The following is a 12,152-nucleotide window of genomic DNA, read 5'->3' on the forward strand; positions in this document are numbered from 1 at the left end:
TCTCTTCACCTCACACCCACAACAGTTAACATCCTTATTGCTACATCTAGTATTTTCACTATGTTTTTGCACAAAATATAGCCACACTAGAACAACATTCACTTCCTAAGTTTCATATTATCTTTCCACCCTGCAATTTTCATTTTGCAGTCCTTCTTCACTTGCTAGTATTCTTACATCATCTAGCAGAATAATTTCCACATCACATTTACCACACCATTCCAATATCCTTATCCTATGTATAGTGTTCATAATAGTATTCATTTTTTATTAAAAAACTCTAAACACATTGCTTTTCCTTCTTTTTAAGTTTAGTGGAAATAGGAAATATTATTACATTTTGTTTTTCTATTTTCATTTTTTCCCAATTGAATATTTCTCATGGGTTTATGTACAAATAATCCTTTATCCTCAGAATCAGATTTTTCACTGGCAAGTACTTCAAAAATTATTAGTATCAGTTCCTTCTCCTGACCTCTCTTCCTGCATGCACTCTCTCTCTCTCTCTCCCCTCATTTTCCCCTTAATATTTATTCTTCTTCTACAAAGTCTTCTTCTTCACCTAGTTCACCCTCTCCCCAAGCCTGTTGTTGTCTTTTCTTGGGTATTTCTTCATTTCCCCTTCTTTTTGACTATTTATTGTTTGCTCGTGACAATCCATTCAAAAGTCCCCTTTTTTACACAACCTGGATTCAGGCACACGCCTTCTCGACATATGTCCTTTTCCACACAATGGATATGTTATACCTTGCCACAATCATTAAATAAATGAGAAAGGTCCCCACAAAAGAAATGTGATTTATGCAGGCCAGTATATCTTAAGTTCCCACTTTGATGAGTTCTATTATATGCACCACTTCAACAGACTTGCTTACTTCCTTTTCCATGGAGACAGCTAAATGCTGCTCATTCATCAACGCAGATTAATCTTTGTTTACATTATTAAACAAACTGTTCTCCAAATTCTCACTTTCCACCTCCAAACTCTCCATAGCTTTCTCCCTTCCTCCATGCTGCTGCTTCCCTTAGGCCTCTTCCTTGCTGCTGTAGGAAGCCACCAGTACCATCTACTAGCTCCAAAGAGTAGGAGTCCTTTATTAAAATTCACAATATATAATATATACATTTTACATACAGGTTTTACAACTCATTTACAATTATTTGCAATTGTATATAATTAACTCATATATTTCAAAATTTTAAACTTTCAATTCCCTCATTTTTTCCACAACAAAAATCTTATTTTCTTCAGAATTTCTGACAGAACCCATTTCCCATAAGATTTTATCTCATTCATTCTTTCATTTCAGGCAGTTGAGATTATACAAAACAATTTTTCATCTAATCTATCTATATCATTTTGTTTCATATTTACATAGTATCCATACTCTTATCATTTCCATATTTATACACTTTATTTATTTATGTATGTATTCATTCATTATTTATTTGACATTTGCTTACCGGGAGAGTCCGTCTGGGTTACATAACCCGTTTTCAGTGGAGGTCCGGGGAGAAAAGCTCTACATTTACAACTTAGTTACACATTTATATAAATTGTTACTTATATGAGACAACACAAATGGAAGTTTGTGAACAAGCACTTATGGTTTCTTCTACAATACTAGACAATTAACATTGACTATTTAGAGTTTACATGAATACATAGTTGGAAAATGTCTTCCTTGAGGTGAGAGTAATTGCTTAGATTGTACTTGATTATCACAATACACATTGGAGGCTGTCAATCAGATGTTTACGCTTTAGAAAATACTTGTAGAATGCAAGGTAAAAAGTGTGCCACAGGTGTTAATTGCTGGCTTGACTTTTATAATGTTATTGGGATTAATAAGGAGATTAGATTTAGAGGAAAGAGGTTAGTGTACTATGATGATGTGATCTAGAGAGTTAGAGGGGAGGTTAGCCTGGAGTTAGGCATGTGCATAGCCATGATTTGTTTAGGTGTTCTTTTAAGAAAGCTTTATAGAGAGACTAGGAATTAGCCTAATGTTTGGTGGGAGGGCGTTCCATAATTTTCAGACAGAGTATGAGTATAAAAATGTTTCCAGTCTTTTGGAAGATTTATGGGTGTTGAGTAGGTTTTTATATTTGGATCTGAGTGTTCTGCTAGGTTTGTATTGTTTGATTAGGTTTCTAGAGCTGGACAGGCAGTGGGTTTATATATTATGTTATATATTGTAGTTAGGTGTGTATATGTTAGTTGGTTTGATAGTTCAAGCCAATTTAGTTTTTATAGTGATATACAGTGATGTGTATGGCAGTTTGAGATTGTTGCAAATCTCACTACTTTGTTGCAGCATTGTTCCATTTTAGTTTTGGAGGAGTTTTGCAAATGGGTTAGTATGCAGGAACCATAGAATAAGGTTACTAATAGAATTATCTCTTTTGGATGGTGTAGAGTTATTGTAACTAGTAATAAAAACAAATAATGAAGTGAACCAAGGCAGAATATATCCACATAAAGACCAATTCCAGTTAAAAGGCAAAACATTTTATTGTGAGCGCTTTCGCAGTTGTATCAACTGCTTCATCAGACAAAACCATACTCCAACTACAAATCTATTTAAAGCACATTCCACCAGTGAGAATACAAATGTCATTACATAATTAAGTCTACACCTCCCATCCTATTAAAGTGTGTATGTCTCTAAAAATAATGCATAATAAACTTAAAAATACACATATAAAAATCATATATAAAAAATACACATGAATACACATATAAAAAAATGCACATATAAAAAGTACATATATAAAAAAAAGTCTGTATTAAACCTGTTCTTAAAACTAGATTTATACATAAATAAGTAGACCAGGGGGTTCTCATATTTGAAACATTATATCATTGTCACTTTTAGGAATGACAATGGGCAGGATTCACGAAGCCTCCGTGTAAGAGTTATAACTCTTACACGGAGGCTGCAGTTAAACGGAGTGATGTCAGCATGCTCTGCATATTCATGAGAGCATGCTGAATCACACCTAAGTCTAACACGGTCCGTGTAAGACATGTGGGGGCGTGTCCGTAGGCTAAGCCCTGCAAGCGGACACTCCCCCAGAAGTGTAAAAGTGCCCAAAGTAGACACCCACAACAGAGTCCACGGAAATGTGAATAAACACAACACAACACATGCCCCTACAGACTATCAAACATAAAAGAAATATAAATGAACATGTCATATATTTTTTAAATTGTAAAAATGTTTAACCGTGAGTGCACTCGTTTGCGCGGGAATGCCCGTAGCGCAGCTACAGTTAGCAGTCAATGGGAAAGCATATAAGAACTAAATATGCAAAATAAGCCAGGAAGCAATAGCGTAGCGGTAGAGATGTTGGCTGCAGAGCAGGCATTCATGGTTCGAGCCCCCACAACACCATTTTTTTTTTTTTGCAAAATAAGCAGGAAACAAGTCCCTGACAAATATGTACACATAAAACCGCAATATATGTAAATTGTAATGAAATAGCCCATTTATATTGAAGAAATGTGAGGTAACAAAAGAATAAAAAATGCCAGATGTGCCCATAGCTGAGCTACAGTTTAACAGGGTGAGTGCATGTGCCCGTAGATGAGCAGTGGTTTAACTGGTGCAAAATAAGTGCCGGTAGCTGAGCATAGGTTTAACACGCTAAACATATGTGCCCCTAACTGAGCTGAGCGTAATATGCGTGCCGATAGCCAAATGAGGCTTAAAGCAGTGTACCCCGCTTGCGCACCGCGCAAACAAGCTAACCGACGGGCAACGTTGAGCAAGCCGTATCAAAACTGCCTTTACACAGACACACCCCACAGCATGTCTAGACAGTCATGAAAAATAAAAAGCAGTGGCCAGGTTCAAACTCAGGATACTATACACCATAGTCAAGGTACAGAACCACTAAGCCATGACAGCAGTACCTTTAAATGCAATAATAGCTAATATATAGGAATGAATACAAACTAGAGCATGACAATGCAGGTTTACTAAAGTTGATACAATTCCAAAATGGCCAATCACAGATATGTGCAGGAAAAACGGACTATATAAGCCCCATAGGCGGGAATACACAGCATAAACGATTGTAGAACAGACCTGCAGGCAGAATGTCAGGTGTAGGAGAGGGTAGTCGCTTTCGAGCGCAGAGGTGGGGTGTTGAGGAGTCCAGGTACATGGCCTGGCTCCTAGTCCACAATCATGAGGCCCAACTCATGCAGGGCCAGGTCTTCTGGGGAGCGTACAGGGCTGAGGCGTGGGACCGGTTGGCTCATGAACTCACCAGTGCCACAGGGATTCCAAGGACAGGTGAGCAGGTCCGTCACCACCATGCGGACCTGAAGAGACGCAAGCAGGACCAACTGAACCTTTGGATCCAGGAGGCCCGGCAATCACCCAACGCCCCACCACTAAGTAAGTAACAATTAATTATGTATGTAAAAAGTTAAACTAGTTGAAATTATGGAGATGTGTATTCCAATATTACTTCATTTATATTACAGCTGCAGGTGTCCGTTCTGCGAACCGCAGAGCCTATGGCGATAGGCTGGTGCGGTTGGGCCACCAGGCAGGTCAGTAATCCACTACCACTAACTGTAAAGAAATATAAAAGTATGACAGTCAGCAAAAGAGTGCAGTGTAGCCAGTAAGGAATAGAATCTGCAAGTAACAGTGTGAAAGTGTATGTAAGTATTGCTTGATTACAAGAGTTCCCAGCCTGTAAGTGTAAACTAAACATGAAACTGTCCAACATATATTCAGAAATAAAAATGCCCTGCCTGTAAGAAAATAGTACACAACCTGCAGCAGGATGTAAAGTATAGCTGCAGAAGATGATGAAATCACATGTGTGAAATATATCCCTGTGGAAATACTGAAACATGACAGAAGTGAGACTGCTGGAAACTATTGTAATAACTACTGTTAAAACATGTCAATAAAGCCTAGAAGTACCATCCTGAATAGTAACATGAAAGCAAGTGAGAGAGTGTGAGAGAGTGTCATGAATCCAACAATACAGTTGTAATAACCCCTGAATAAAGTATGCTGCAGTCAAGACAGAATTAAATGCATGTGAGACTCAGAACCAAACAGCAAAATCTGTTCAAAGTGTTGCTGCATGTGGAATGTGTATCCCAAAATCTGGATATGTTGCTCCCAGTCTGAAATACGCAGATAGGATGATTGTCTGATATACCAAACATCCACACTTGTCTACAGGTATATAAAGCAAAAGGAGCAGGATGATGTATCTGAACAAAGCTTGATATGAATGTGTATGAAGAACACTAAAATGTATAGTGATGTTGCAGTAACAGTCCTATCAGCAAGGTGAAGTAGTTAACATATAGGACACTGTAGTTAGAACAGTAGTGTGTATATAACTGTAGCTATTAGAAATGTACAGCATATGTATTGGTATTCGAAGGTGTTAATATTACCTTATTTACCCCACCCTATAACCACCTATAACCCATTCCACGTGAAAATGGTATGTGCAATCACAATTAACACCCCTGGACGTTTGTCCAGTTGGGTCATATATATTTGCATGTCTGTTGATGCATCTGCCCTGTTCATACACCCACACCTGATGGACTGTAGCCATCAATTAACCCTGCATGTTGTTGGACTGTGTATTTCTGTTCAAATTATGCATGTGTTATGCACGCTGTTCAATGGTGTGAATATCTGGGTGTTTGGTTAATGGGAATACTAATGCATGCTGTTACAACTAACTGTGAATGGTATTATATGTCACTAACCCAAACTGTCATGACATAATGCAAAACATAGAACGACAGGGAAGGCGGGTTCCAGCGGACCCACCTCTCCCACCTCAGCTGGCGAGTGCACCTGGCACTAGTGCCGAGTCTGGACCCTCCTCCGGTGGCCCTGTGCCACCTGCGGGTGGAAGCGCTGCAGGGGATGGGGCTCGCCGCCCCTCTGCAAGTGTGGCCGGAGGAGATCTACCTCTCACCCTCCGTAGCGTCCGGACTGTGGTGCGTAGGGAGATTCGGGACTCTGTCCTTGAGCCCCTACACCAGCTCGAGGCATGGGTGGCACAACTAATGGGCATGCCCATTGCCCCACCTACACAGCCCCCAGCACAGCCCCGTCCTGGGAAGTGAAGGAACAGTGGCAACTGCCTATGGGTGGGGATATCAGTTCCACTGTTGCCATCTGTGGGCTCATGGGCTCTGGACATCCCAACCTCCGTCCCCGTCAATTGTGTAACCCCCCACACGTGTCATACACCGCCCCTGTATGCGTCTTGTTTGTCTTGTCTGTTTACCTACCCAGCCTACCTCCCCAGCTGAACCGACTTCCTTCACCTGACATACCACTCTTACCTGAAAAAAAAAAAAAAAAAAGGGCACTCTGTACCCACAAAAAAATTACACCCCATACATAGCTGCCCATTCCGCACACATGTCCACTGGACATGGAACCTATCAATTACAATTGGCTGTACAACAAGTATTATTGTTGTCCTGACACCTCTCCCAGGGGTGGAAGGTTTCAAATGTCACACCAAATTACAAACATATGCACAGCTGTTGCTGCAGAAGAAATGGGCAGCTATGGGCCTTACCTACATCCCTCCTGCACATCCCAAGCTTGTTTCCCTACTGTCCTACCCTCTTTGTGACCCCTTTTTCACCACTGTCCTGTCTCCCCATTTTCTTTTCTTTCAAAGAAAATAGCACGGGTGTGCGCCATAGTAAGCACTGTTAAGCGGTTGTAACCGGGTGTGCGCAGAGCTAACCGCCAGTGCGCATGCGTGAGCTCCGCGCAAACCAGCGCTAGCCCGGTTACAACTGCTTAAAAGTGCCTTAGTCACTGTGATTGACAGGTCCTGTACTCAGTTCAAAAGAAAAATAAACTCCCACTGTCAGTCCCGAACCCAGGACCTTGAAAACACTAGTCTATACAACCTACCACCAAGCCATGACTCTTATACAAACACATTGTGCTAAAATAAATATAACATGTAAAAGTAGGGATGAATGTAAAGGGAATATAGGATGTGTAGTACACAAAGCATGCCATTTAAAATAAATGTCACAAACAATGGATATCCATAATAGTAGTGTGTGAAAAGAAACAGCCATGCTAGTTGGCAGCCTGTAGATAATAAGGTCAGTTAAAGTACATAGATATATGTATGCGTATGTATATATATATATATATATATATATATATATATATATATATATATATATATATATATATATATATATATATATATATATATATATATATATATATATATATATATATATATATATATAAATATATCTAGATATACTTGTAGGAGTCAATGTGCATACACACTTGCTACAGGGAACATGAAAGAGGAATGGAGAACTGTGAATATACAACACAGCCTGAAGCATGAGAGAGATACTAACCTTTACAGTCACAGAACACTGTCCACAGCATACCAGCATGGTCCCCGCCCACACAATCTGAAAGGGCAACACCTATCACCCATACCCTTTTATAGCACTGACCTGAAATCACAGTGAGAACTGCAATCAGTACACAACCGGCTGTATGCAATTAGCAAATGCTGGCCTTCAATTGGTGCAGAGGCCATCACATGGACCTATGCAAATACCTACAAAAGCATCCAGTGCTAACACTCCCCACATGCAATAAATTAATTGCATTGTCTGTAAGCAGACAGAGAGAGGCCGAGAAGTGGAAGAGAGAGAGAGAGAGAGAGAGAGCACCAAAATAAAAAAAAAACACACTGTGACTCTCCCTACCCTGAAGCTGTCAGCAGTGACAGTAATAGCAGCAGCAAGCAGAAGCTGTGGAACGCAACCAGCTGCGACATACAGAGGTAATGCAAAGTAGCAGGTTAACAGTGTGCATTCTGTGAACCCTCCAAATGTGTCCTAGGTCTGTATCCATAGGTATGTCCATGTGATATGTTGTGTGTACGTAGTTCCAACAAAAGGGGATGACCACACATCACATGTCAAGCAGTCATAGGCCAGGATCCTGGTAGCATGTGTCTGTGCGTTGGCCTAGCAATGGCTGTAGTGGCTGCTTTGAAATGTCAGCCAGGCCCCAAGCCAGGATCAGCCCATCCCAAAGGCACACTGGCTGGGAACAAGTGTCTGCAGGTACCTGATGTCACTGCACATGCATCCCATACTGCAGTACCCCATAGCGTAGCAGACCAGGCCCATTATGCATATGATGTGGTAATTCCCAGGGTCAGTCGAGGTGTCCCCTTAGTGTTGTGGGACCACTGCTGCTGTATGCCGCTGTCCAGGTACATATCCTGTAGCACGGCCAAGATAAACTATCAGTGTTACATGCGGTGGTATGTCCCCTCAGAGTGCTGGTAGCACACATCCAGGGGGACCACGAGGTCACAGTGATGCTGTGTGTTCTCCTCCAGTGAGGGCAGCCCTCACCTGGACATGTGCGATGATAGGGAGGTTACACCCAGCTGTGATAAATATCCGAAGGTGAGGGAGAGGGAGGGGGGATATGTGCACCGAACATGACTGCAGGAATGTTGCCAATATGCATGTGTTTGGTGAATGTTAAGTAGGTGTGGACTAACACAGAGCATATCCGAGGCATGTGGTCCGTATGTGTAACATAACTGAAGAAGGCCTTCTGGTCATCCAGAGTGTTTGTGTCTATTACCCTCCCAGAGTAGGCTGTGGCTGTTGTTATGACGGACTGTAGCGTAGTATCAGTGTTGACCACAGATGCCTACCCTTAATGTGAATGTGCTCTGTCTTGCAGTAGCCCCCTGCTATTGTTATACAATCTGCCTCTGTCTGGGGTCCACTGGACAGGATGCCTAACCGTTATGCATAGGGTCTGGGTTAGACATGTGTGTGCAAGTGTCATGCAATCCGCAGCATGTCTGTGGTAAGCATTTGCAAAGGGGTCAGCAGTGTGGCTTGTGGCTTCCACTGGCCCAGTGTGCTGCATGGATACCATCCCAGTCCCAGCAAGTGAATAACTGTCTAACCACATACATATCAATGTAGTCTACTGTACTGGTGGTGGTGGTGGGATATGTATATCCAGGCCATGTAACGTCTGTCCACAGCAGAGTAGTGGACGGTGTCCCACATACAGTACCTTGGCATGGACCCCCAGAGTGAGGTTGTGCATAGCACCTGTCAGTGTGTGTTGACCGATGGGGCATGCTACTACGTAGTGTGGAATGTGGCAGGTATTGTTGCACAGGTATTGGCTGAGCACTGATATCTGGCCATGTACCTGTGTATCCACTATGGCACACACACATGCAACATATGGGAGTAGTAGTATATCACTACACATGCATAATATGTATAGTATGTGTGCCATACATTGCTGACATGGTCTGCTGATATCCTGTCTGTGTTCTCTTCCAGGGAGATGGTGCGACAGTGTAACCCCGCCTACTCCGTTGCGGAGGATGAGGAGATCCACCAGAACCTGGTCTGGGAGTATGACATCCTGTTTTCCCACACCAGTCAGAACCAGCAGGAGAGGGCCGCACTGTGGCAAGACCTGGTCCGTAGGGTAAATGAAATTGGCATGCATAACAGGACATATGAGCAGGTACGACATCACTGCAGTAATTTAATCCGAAGTGTCCGGCAGCGTGCAGCAGATATCCACAGGCAACAGGTCGCCACAGGAGGTGGGGTGACCACACATCCCCCCTCACCAGACTGGAGGGGCTACTCCTAAGTGTTGTGGCTCCAGCCCCGGAACACCAACAGCAGTACACCTGCATTATGATGGAGGCTGGTTCCACACAGCAGCACGACATGGAGCGTGCAGGTAATATATGCCATATGTACACCTGACTGTTCTGTACACTGTATCATATGCAATATGAATGGGACAGATGTGCCCACTAACATTAATCTCATCATTCCTGCAGGTCCCTCCAGGGTTACAGAGAGACAGGCCATCCATGCTGGTGAGTGTGTTTAACATAACCTATAATAGTCCTGATAATGCTAGTAACAGTAGTGTAACTCAGTAGTGCTCTGTGTGTATACTACAGGGTGTGCATGTGTGCAGGTGTGTCAGTACCCATGTGTGCATGTGTGCAGGTGTGCCTGTGTCCAAGTGTGCATGTGTGCCTGTGTCCACGTGTGCATGTGTGCATGTGTGCCTGTGTCCATGTGTGCATGTGTGCATGTGTGCATGTGTGCATGTGCACATGTGTGCATGTGTGCATGTGTCCATGTGTGCATGTGTGCATGTGTCCATGTGTGCATGTGTCCACGTGTGCATGTGTGCATGTGTCCATGTGTGCATGTGTCCACATGTGTGCATGTGTCCACGTGTGCATGTGTCCACGTGTGCATGTGTGCATGTGTGCCCGTGTGCATGTGTCCATGTGTGCATGTGTGTATAAGTGTATCACTGGTAACAATGTCTGGAGAATGTAGACTGTGTTTCCTGTCTTCATCCCACAGGTTCTGGGGCTGCTCTGGTGACCTGCAGCAGGGAACTTGAATCCTGTGCCACGGCTACTGGTAATGATGATATATGTGTAATGGTACAGGAAGGTGTGTCAGGGTCTGCCATTGGTCAGCCAGTTGACAGTACACAGCTGTCAACCCCATCATTGCGCACAGTCATCCTGCCTATACATCCTATGTCACCATTGTCCCTAGGTGATGGACAGGATACAGCGGGCATAGACCAGGGTAATTTGGTACCTGTAGCACATGCATCCCCACACAGCAGCCATGGGCAGGGTCCTCCGATGGTACCACACAGACAGTAGCCCATGGGTTCTCGTGGGAGCATCCGTGGGCGTACTGCCTCTGGTCGACGTGCCCAACGAGGTCTGTCAACCTCAACGATGTTTCGGACTGTCATGCAGGCTCAGTCACGTATGGAAAGGTACACCAGACAGGGTCTGAGGGAGCTCAGAGCATGCCGCACAGCCATGACAGACAGTATGCGTGACATTGCGGATGCTATCCGTAACTTCACCGATGTCATAGACAGATGTTGTGGGGACATCTTACAGCAGTTCCACAACCAGATGTCCATGAGCCAGGGCAGTGGTGGGCGTCTGCGGCGTCAACGTGGCCGTATGCCGGCAGCGGCAGCAGCTGGCAGTCGGCGCAGATGGCAACAGGCTTGCGCATGGCCCCATAGTGCTAGCAGCAGCCTCAGCAATGCTGGGTCTGTGCTGTCATCGGAATGCCCCAGAGACCACGTGCGCGTGGCTCTGGACAGTCCCAACAGGGACATGTGTCCAGTCAGCACACTCCCGCTTCTGATGACAGTACCCAGTCAGGCGTTGTACTGGATATGGTCCTTAGCACCCCTGCCAGGCACAGGTACCGTGTCCGTGCACACAGACACTGATCTGTACTGCCTGCCAGGTGCAGTCTGTGGCTGTCCACAAACCCCTGTATATGGCAGCCATGAGGTGGAACTGTGTGCGTGCATACACACATGCGGAATGTCAACACTTAGGGCAACGACATACATGCACACACTGCAGCAACACTGGCCACCCTGTACTGCTGCCCCTCACCAACACACATACACACACATGTCAATTGGTGGTATCAGTGGCTGACTCAGGCATACCTAATCCACACCCTGTGCATATGATGACACTGTGCCACCTCCTGCAATCTCCAACATCATTGCGGGAACAGGTAAACACGTTGCTGATGCACAGGGTGACTACATAGACGTGTATTAGTAGTATCATGTTGGTAACAGTACAGTGTGCTGCTATGACTGTGTGTGTACCCCAGCATGCCTGCTGTAGTAACTGTATGAATGTCATGAATTGTTATCTGCACCCATAGTACATACCAAAGCATACCAGCTGCACATAATTGCATGCCGGTGGTAAGGTTGTCAACAGATAGCCGCATACATGGGTAGCACAGGGGGAATGTTAGCATAGTAGTGATATGCAATGGTGGACATGTACAGTAATGGTGTCAAGATGCCCACAACAACTATGCCATGTGTATGTTCACGCATCTAGATATGTGTGCAGTACCAATGTTGTCCAGACCACAAATAAGTATGACATAATATCGGTTCCACCATGGCCATCTGTGCTGCGTATTCCTGGGTACATGTTGACAGTGCCTACATATATGCATTGTGAATTACTGTTATTGTTACCCCTTC

This window comes from Protopterus annectens, chromosome 2.part1 (assembly GCF_019279795.1).
Source record: "Protopterus annectens isolate FY-2018-M chromosome 2.part1, PAN1.0, whole genome shotgun sequence".
NCBI classification, from domain to species: domain Eukaryota; kingdom Metazoa; phylum Chordata; order Ceratodontiformes; family Protopteridae; genus Protopterus; species Protopterus annectens.